This window comes from Strix aluco, chromosome 16 (genome assembly GCF_031877795.1).
Source record: "Strix aluco isolate bStrAlu1 chromosome 16, bStrAlu1.hap1, whole genome shotgun sequence".
Classification (NCBI taxonomy): Eukaryota; Metazoa; Chordata; class Aves; order Strigiformes; family Strigidae; genus Strix; species Strix aluco.
The window spans coordinates 10,342,511-10,351,914 of NC_133946.1; the positions used below are offsets into that span (position 1 = coordinate 10,342,511).

Below are 9,404 nucleotides of genomic sequence, written 5' to 3' on the forward strand. Positions count from 1 at the left end.
GGCTCGGCTCGGCTCGGCTGGGCTCGGCTCGGCTGAACTCGGCCCCCCACCCCGCGCTCCTTCCCGCCCTCCCCTTGACAACCGGCCCGCTGTCCCGCCCTCCCATTGGCTCCCCAAGCGCCCAAGCCCCGCCTCCCCTCCATTCCCCCACGCCCATTGGGCCCCGCTCGCCGTGCGCCCGCCCCCTAGCGGGGACGCGCGATGTCCGGGCGGGCGGCGCTGGCTGAGGGCAGAGAGCGGGGCCCGGGCAGGCCCCGGCGGGCCGGGGATACCGAGAGCGGGGCGGCAGGCGGGGGCTGTGGTGGTGGAAATCACGGGAGAGGAGGAAACTTCGGGCCCCCGCACCAGGCAATTTGCCCCTTCCCTAGAACGGTTCAAGGCCAGGTTGGATGGGGCTTTGGGCAACCTGGGCTAGTGGAAGGTGTCCCTGCCCATGGCAGGGGGTTGGAACTAGATGATCTTTAAGGTCCCTTCCAACCCAAACCTTTCTATGAGCTTCGGCTGTCCAGACTGTAATTAATTATGGGCTGTAATATACTGTTGGTGCAGCAGTAGGCACAGGACGAAATTATTCTGAACTCATTTGAGGGCACCCTATAGACCTCACCATCTTGATTTGCTCAAAAAGTAGCCAGTTACAAGATGCATTCCTACAAGTGTCGATGCTGGGGCTATTTAGATTCACTTCAACCAGGGAAATGGGATAAATGCACCTTCGTGTAGATTTTCTGATTGTATCAAACTGGGGGGGACAGTTGATACGCAAGGAAGATGAGCAGGCTGACGAGAACGTCAAGTAGCTCAACATGAGCAAATTCCAAGTTTACTTACCGAGGAGGTAAGAAACATGAAAAAGGGATCAAAATATCAAGTGGCTGGTCCTAGATGACTTGCTAGTTGGGCAGGACAGAGTGGTCATTGGTGGTCAATGTTACATGGCAGGTGAAGACGCAGCCTAAAAAATTATATCCTGAACCAGACACAGGATTTGGAGAAAGTAGAAAAGCCAAGGACCCGAGACATCAACAGCGCAACGAGGTGTAGGCTCGGCAGTACAATTCACACCCAAGTTGCTGCTTTTTAGACCACTTTTGCAACCTGTTTCTCCTCACTTCTGGGCTGAGGATGTCTCATCTTCCCTGCTCTTGGTTTTCTTTCCCCTTTCCAGTAAATCTCTCCTGCTCTTCCATCTGTCCTGCCTCCCCTTTTCAGCTGCCACAACCTCTTCTGCTCCTTTGGCTGCATTTGGCTGCTGCTGCCTGGATATGCAGCCAGAGGGAGGAAAGGTGTCGCTGCGGGTGTATCACATAATACGCCTGCTTGATGGGGGTCTGCAGATGATTCTTCAGACAATAGACTACTGAATAATGCTAAAAGACTGAATGATGCTAAAATAGACAGATCCATCTGTGTGGGACTTCAGACGTGTACATTACAAATGTACATTAAAATGCCCGGTTCCACATTCAGCTCCCTTCTTGCTTTCCCTAGTAGCAAGAGTCTTCTCTCTGAACTCTCATTACCGATTCCGAATTTCTTTGTTTTCATTCACACCTTCCAATCTGACCTAGTTACAGCAATTCCAGTTGAATGTAACCATAGAAACAAAGGCCCACCAGACTGCATCCCTTCTTGTTCTGAACATCACCTGATTGCTACATACGTCTTTCTAGCTCGGAATTCTATGCCTGCAAAACACCTTTTATTTCCCTCCCTTTCACAATGCCACAGCTAAAGCATCACATAAGGCATCCCTGCTTCTACACATTTGCACTGTCACCCATGAAAGAAAAGGTTGTCTCCCGATCTCAGCAAAAATTGCTTTGTATGTTGACTGCTGACCACCTCACAAACATAACCATAAAAGACGTTAATAAATGTTAGCATCTTTTAAAATTTAACCATTATATTCAGAACAGTACACTAATTATTTCAATTTCAGTTTTTTCTGATTATCTATAGCACAAAAGAATAATTGTCCTAAATTTAGTTGATATTTTCAGTTTGACTGTTCATCATGAATACAGGGGGGACAATGGTCAGTCTTCTTTTTCCTATACACCACATTTAAAAAAAAAAGTCTATCTTCCTACACAAGTTATACCTCTGGAAACTTGTTTTAAGGGATCCTGACAATAGTCAAAAAGCATCACTGAGCCTGATGAACTGCAGCCTTGTGCCCCTCATATGCCTCCTCTGATTTCAGCAGGACCAGAAGATATAAGGGGTGTTCAGACCTTACTAACGGATTTTCCCAGACAAATTAATGCAACAGTCCTTGGAATTACCTTCAAAGCTTCTTCTGACATAAAATCTGTGGTTCTGTTTCTTTTCCCATCAGTAGATGATTCAGCCCAGGATAAGACATCATGGAGGCTACTTGAATCATCCAACTCTGAGCAGTGGAGGTTTTCAGGTCCTGCCACAAGCTGTCAACAGTGGTTGGTTCTCCTGCACTTGCCATACTCAGGATCTCAGTGGGTGTCACCGAGACAAGAACGAGATCTTTGTAATAAAGACTGCAAAGGAAAACCAGCTGCCATTATACACTCACTGGCATCCTGCACCCAGCTGTGACTGTTGGCATTAATAGACAGTCGGTCTTTGCTGGAAGACAATTAATAAGGTAAAACCAGACCTGGCCACTCTGCTCTTCCAACGGCATTTCTTCTTTTCAGTGTTCTGACTCCTTGTTTTACCTCCACTACTCCCTTCTCCAGTTCTCCTTACTGTCATGATCTAGCTGTCACCAGCTTCCTAGGCTATCAAGGACCACCGAAAATCCAAGGGGAGGTAAGAGATGCTCTTTGATTCAGTCTTCTGATCCTGCTGCAATTCACTCGTAGCATCCTAGATGACTGGGGATCACCAAAAGTCAAAGAAAATACGTTAAAACTCCTTATCACTACCATGATTTGGCTATAACATACTTTCAAACACCTGGGTGATGAGGGATCACTAAGTACCCAGGCATCTGGTGACCAAACCAGTAATGTAGGGAAGTAGAGGAGATGGACTGACAGGATGGCAGCCTTTATTTTGCCATCTTGAAGCAGGGGAAAATGAGTTAGAACAACGGATGGTGAGGTCTGAACCCATAGAAGATAGGAGATTTTAAAGGAAAAGTAACAAATGCTGAAAAACAGTTTAAAATGTCAAAGTCTAAAAGAAGAACTGGTTCTTGGCTTTTGTTCAGCCTAAGAAAAGCTTAAGATGCAGGGTTCATGGGAATTGTGGCGTAAAGATTTACAAGATGCAGGCTGTCACCAGTGCAATTAAAACAGCTATGCTGATGAAACAAATGCAGGAGGAAACCACCCATTTTAGCATGATAGTTCTCACAGGGAAGAGCTTGAAACTTGACAGCTCACTGTAATGCCACTCCCACACCAGGCTTAGGATCCACAGGTGCATCAGAAGGATTAGCATAACACCAGAAAAAGGGGTAGATACTAGAAATATTTCCTTTATTCTTGTCAACTGTTGCATTATTGGGAATGAGCTGTAGTAGCTGAATAATTTAGACTAAATGAGTTAGTATTGTACCTGGATCTATTTGTTTGGATTGCTAATGCTTTATACTGACAATAAATTCTTAGTTTTGCATATAAACAGTGTTTCTTCAGCCCGTATTAACTGTGTGGAGTATTTGCTCTGGTACTCCGCCCTAACAACTGACTGTTAAAATTTAGATGCAAAAATTATACATGACAGAGGGAAAGAATGAATATATTATAGTGCAGACTACCAGAGGAAGATTGTGATTTGGGAGGAGTTTACATCTTGCCAGAAAAAGCAACTGGGAAACACTATACATAAGGGATGGGGTTGCAGAGATAAAAATAAGCTTATTTTGTGTCCTGCAGAAGATGTAAATTAGGATTAGTAACTGAGGGAGTAAGGCAGGAATTGTTCAGAGTTTTTCACATTTGAAAGCAAAATCTGAGTAAAGAGAAAAGGGAAGAATCTGATTATAACAGGACAAGATCAGTAGGATGCACTTTTCATTACAAATTATTACAAACGAGATTATAGTGACAAGGCAGCGTTAAGAACAGGGCATTTCTCTCCTTATTCTTGTCCCGACGGGTACTTGCAGTATCTGCTGCTTTCTCTACTAAACAAGGGTGATTATGTACTCTGCTTCCTTGGCATCCAGACCAGTTTGTGCCCTGACCCTGATAATCCCACATGGCCAACCCAAGCTCCACTGCAGAATGTGAAATTCATGCCAGCGATGGCAGTACAATGGGAATTTCTGTTTGGTTGTTGGTTACTTGCCTTGTAAAGTCAGCTCTCAGCCACCATCCCATGACTAGAAAAAGCGTCGCCAACTCAAGATGCTAGAACACGTCAGAGTAAAAAAAAAAATCAAACACATCTTCAATAGCGTCTCCTCTTTGTTTTAAATATATCAACTTAATTATCCAACTCTAGTAGCACATCCACCAGCTATGTGACAGAGCACCTGAAAAAAATTATATCGAACCTATGTTTTTCAACAGACATTTTTCTGATTAAAGTTTCACTCAAATGCAATGGAAATATAAAGAAGATTTAACAGTGACTCTAAGACATTCACGTTTCTTCCTTTTCACAGATTTTTAAAGGTCAGAGGGCTTCTAATGGTCTAATGTTCTATATGATAAGGAACAGAATTTATTTAGCATGATTAAAACATGTGCTTCAGAAAAGCATGTAGCCTTGACTTGAAGGTAATACATTAATATTCTTAGCATATATTCTGCTTAACTGCTAAAACTTTGAGCCTTAAAAGTTTAATTTGTCTGGTTTTGACTTAGAAAATATTTATTGGTTTTTGTTTTACAAGTCTCTCCTAGACTGAAAATCAATTGGTTCTGGTATTTCCTCTCTACAGGGGTACTTCCACTCCATAAGCAAGTAATTTCCTGATCTAAGTTTTTTCATTTTGGATCCTAAAAAATTGCAGATAGACTCAGAACATGTTAATCAACAGTGGAAATCTTTCTGGGTGGTTCCTTTCACTTTAACGTTGCATATTCTATACCCATGTTTCATCCTCAAACTCCCACATCCCAGTCTTCATGCAACTGTAGCTGCCGCGATTGAGAGACAAACATCCAAGTTAACAAATACATTTACACAAACAACATTTTTCCCAGCAGGGAATCTCAAGGACCTGGATGGCATTAAAATAGTTCTACCAGGACTGATGTCTGCAGGACTCCAAAGATGGTAAGAGACTGTTAACTCTGGTAGGAAATTATCACTCTGCTTTCTAATTATTATTTATTCATTTCCTATTTTAATATCTAAAAGCCTTGGTCACAGCCCTGTTTTACAAAGTGCTGTATAAATATCTGCTCTTAAAAAACTTTTCTGGTGGCTGGCAGATGAACAAAAGGCAATGAGGAGACAATAGGAGTCAGATATATTAGCAAGGGACATTTAAACTGTGAACTGGGAGCACTATCACTCAGAAACGGTATTATTAACAAGCAGACCTTCTTGAGGGCTTCATAATGACCTAAGAACAACGTAGTTTAAGATGCCTAAATCATTTTGAAAATGAAAGCACTATTCCCACGCTACTTTCCAGATAGAAATGAGGTTGAGAGATTTTATTGTAGCCTGGATCATATTTTTAAATATTAATGAGAGGAAAAAGGTCTTACCCTTCTCTTGAAAAGTGCAAATGGAGTTTTCCTTGTGGGTAGACATAAGTTTCAAGATGCTCAAAGAAGGTGCAGTTTCTTCTTTTGAAGATCCATGATATCCTCAAGGAACCAAATACTGTTTTTTCTTTCATCAGGAGGGGAATACTCCATCCTGAAAGCTCAAGCCAAGGATCCAGTCTTCATCCAGTGAAATACATAGTAGTTACTGAGTTACTGCTTAACTTTGGATAAATTACTGCTCGTTATTTCAGCATCTTGGGTGTTTTTCTGCTTGAATCACCTTCCTTTGGTGCAGAATCAGATATCTGGATGCTATGCAGAACCACATCATCCTTCATGCACCCGTCTGTTCTATACGGTGATGGACAAGGCTGTTTCCTCCTCAGAGCCATTAGCTGATTGCTTCTCAATTTGTTTCAGGGCAGAGACAGAAAGAAGGAAGAGTTTGTGTCTGCCCTTAAGGAGCAGAAGTTTGAGAACTTTGAGGAGAAGGTTGCTTTTGTTATTAAAGTGATGCTGCAATGGCATCCCTGCCTAACCGTTGGGTTCCCTCACTTCAGGCTCCATGCTCCAGCACCCTTTCCCCAGCCCAGGCAGGATGTCCTTTAGCTGTTCCCACTGTGTTTTAATGTATCAAACCAAGTTATTATCACCCGTCTCAACCCAAGTTCAGAGCTCCTCAGCCTTTCCTTCTTGTGAAAGGGAGGGAAAGCCTGGGGTCCTTTCTCTCCTTACATGTATTTTTCCTTCGCAGAGTAACTAAAGATAGCTAAAAGTCTAAAGGTGTGGCTAAATCTGATCTTCACTCTATTTTTTTCCCCAATATCCTCAGTTCACACTTTCTGCCCTAGCCCATTCCTTTTTCCCCTTCAAATCCCTGCTCTGTGTCCCCCCTGTGCACCCCTTGCTCACTGCTCTCCCCTGCTGCCTCCTTTTCCCACCATGTGCCACAGAGCCATCCGGCCTTACCAAGTGGCCAGTGATGGATCTCGTGCTATTTAAAATGGGGAAAAAGGAGGATTTTCCCTGCAGCCATGAGGGCTACTGTGCAGCTGTGGTGCATTTCCACATGCTGGTGCCAGGCTGGGTGCTGCTATCAAAATCATCCTCCAGCTACTAATGAAGACTCTAATCCTTTCTAAAAGGCAGATTGAAAGAATCTTATCTGATCTTACCAACTTCTACATAAAACTCGATAAATGGATGAGATGACAAACACAAAAATTGTGATTTCCACTACATTTTAAAACAATTCCCTCAAGGTCTTTGTTCCCTTAACAAATTAATGCATGACACAGTGTAAAGATACCTGAACTACCAATTTGCCCTGATTTGTCCCCATTCCAGACTAACCCAGCAAGATGTCCTTCACTTACTCATTAGCCTACATATTTCGATATTACCCTGAAGGGCAGACATACCCCTTCTACATGTGCTCCCTCAAAAACTCCTCCATTTTGCACTTCTCTATATCCCCTTTTCCATGTTTTCTCTCCTGTCATGTTTCTCACCTTTTTTTTCTCCACATCTCATGACTACATGATTAAACTCAGGGCTTTTATGTCCCTTACACAAGCTCTTTGTGCTGTTAAAGCTACACCACGCAACAAATGCAGCCTTTCACCTACTTGGCCACAGAAGAGACTCTGTTCTCCTCTCATTTATGGTTTGCACCCCAGGAGCCAAACAAACCTAGAACAAGTGCTACATAAAGCCTTGACAGCGTTATGGGCTGTGCTGCAAGAGGATGATAGCACTGGGGGTTTTTTGATAGGCACCTTTCCATGACTTGTCAGGAAGTTATTACACAAGTATCTATGTGAAGTATCTAGGTGAGGAGTTCTGTGTGCAGATTTTATGTCTATGTCCAACAGGTACAAGAGCCGATTCCAAAATGTACCCACCTCCTTACCAGTTCATTTCTCAGGAGGGAGAACTTGCCCAGGCAAATATACCATCCAAGCCCAGCGATTGCATATGTAGCCAGCCATGCTTAGATCATCCACTGCTTAAAGTCATCAGCTCTGAGTATCAACTTCCATGGGTTGACTGCTAAAGCTTGTTTTATACAAAATAACCACTGATTTCGATAACACTAATACATTCCTTTTGTGGAGCAGTCACCTGATGGACTACAACCATCAGATAATACTGTGACTTACCAATAATGCGTATCTTTATCTCTACAAGTCAAAAGCAGCCATCCATGGCTTTGGATCTAGTTGTGGACATAGAGGACACAACCTTCAATTAGGACACTGAACAGTTCAGGTAAAAATATTTCATGAATTTGCAAATTAATTTCCTTTCAAAAAATCTGGCTTTGCAGTGGATTCCCTCTACTTTCTAACAGTAAAATATCACTAGTGAAGCTTGAAGAAATGCATCCTAAAACAAGCTGTTGTAGTATGTTTTCTTATTCCTTTCTGTGTGTTGTCCAGTGGCCCTCTCCATCTTGTAAAACATCTCCATGTTCTTCAGCTTTGCAATTCTCTTCTATATGGAATTAAAAAGTTCTATAATTTGCAAAGGACCTCTGGAGGGCTACAGTACAACCTCCTGGCTCAAAGCAGAGCTACTGTCCCTCCCAGCACAGTCACAGAAACTAGAGAACCAGAGCTTCAGCTGCTATTAACAGGAAAATCACTGGGATTCACCAATTTACAGTTGTACAGGATTTTACTCTGCAGAAGCAACAGAGCAAGAGTTGTTGCTGAGGCTTTGTTCTGAACTGCTACCAGAAGTGGAAATGTTAAAGTAATTCACATAATCCAACAGATATGCTATAAATTACAGATAAAAAGCAATAATAGATCTTAATACGCAATGATTATCAAACTGAGGTCTGCAGACTCCTTGGAATCCATGAACCACTGCATAGGGGTTCCACAAAGATGACTGGGAAAAATATCTATAGCACCAAAGTTTAAATTCACTGGGATAACAAATCAAAGCAGCAATTTATCACCATGCAGAGCTAGACAATATAGATTTGACAGCTAAGCTTGATTTCCCTTGGGATTTTCTTCTACGCATGGAATCCCAGAGTTTGAAGCAGCTCTCTCCTCTTTCTCCTCCACCAGACCCGCACAATGACTGATGCGAGCCAAGGTCTGGTGTGAGGACAGTACTACAGTATTTCTTAACAAATAAAGCTTAGAAGAGCCTGACTTTTGTAGTTAGAGCCCTTGCTTCGGAGCTGTAGCCTGCAAATTCAAATAATGTGCTGCAAAATGACACCACACTTACAAGCAGAAAGGCGGAGTATCAATAGATACATCATGCAACAGGATCAAAGAAAATAAGTTGAAGGCGTCTCAGAATTGCACCTAAATTAAACATATTCCACCATGTTATCTACCCTACCGCCTTCTGTTCACCTTCCTTGATCGTGCTTTCTTGCAAAAAGATTTACAGAATGCAAAAGGTGGAGAAGTGATGATTTGAAAAAAAAAAAAAAGCAGGGACGTATGTTCATGACAACGGTCCATGACTTTCACTGCTGCTAAGAGTTTATGTTTCTTTAGATAGAATTTCTCACTTCACTGCATTTGGAGTTCTTTAAGTACAACTTTAACACTGAATTCCTGGATACTCTTCCTACCAGGTGGTCTTACACACGCTTGCCTTTCAGGATGCAGTAGTTGGTACAGAAGTCGTTACTGCACCGCTCAGGCAATGAGGCTGCTCAACACTTCACATCACCAAGCCCCAAACCCTGCAGACTCAACAGATAAATGATTT

General features: G+C 42.6%; 1 protein-coding gene across 12 annotated transcripts in view; it reads right to left on the reverse strand.

Annotated features, from left to right (window-relative positions):
* RAB3IL1 (RAB3A interacting protein like 1) overlaps window positions 1-9,404 on the reverse strand; it is a 72,521-nt gene that overhangs the window by 2,941 nt on the left and 60,176 nt on the right. For 10 of the 12 annotated variants that reach the window (XR_012625360.1, XR_012625359.1, XR_012625358.1 and 7 more), the window contains 2 exons: window positions 5,658-6,062; window positions 4,388-4,468 (listed from right to left, as the gene is read on the reverse strand). The gene's annotated coding sequence lies outside the window, so the exon portion shown is untranslated. Of the gene's footprint in view, window positions 1-4,281; window positions 4,469-5,657; window positions 6,063-9,404 lie in introns of those variants that run through there. The other 2 variants (XR_012625352.1, XR_012625348.1) reach the window with 2 other exon arrangements.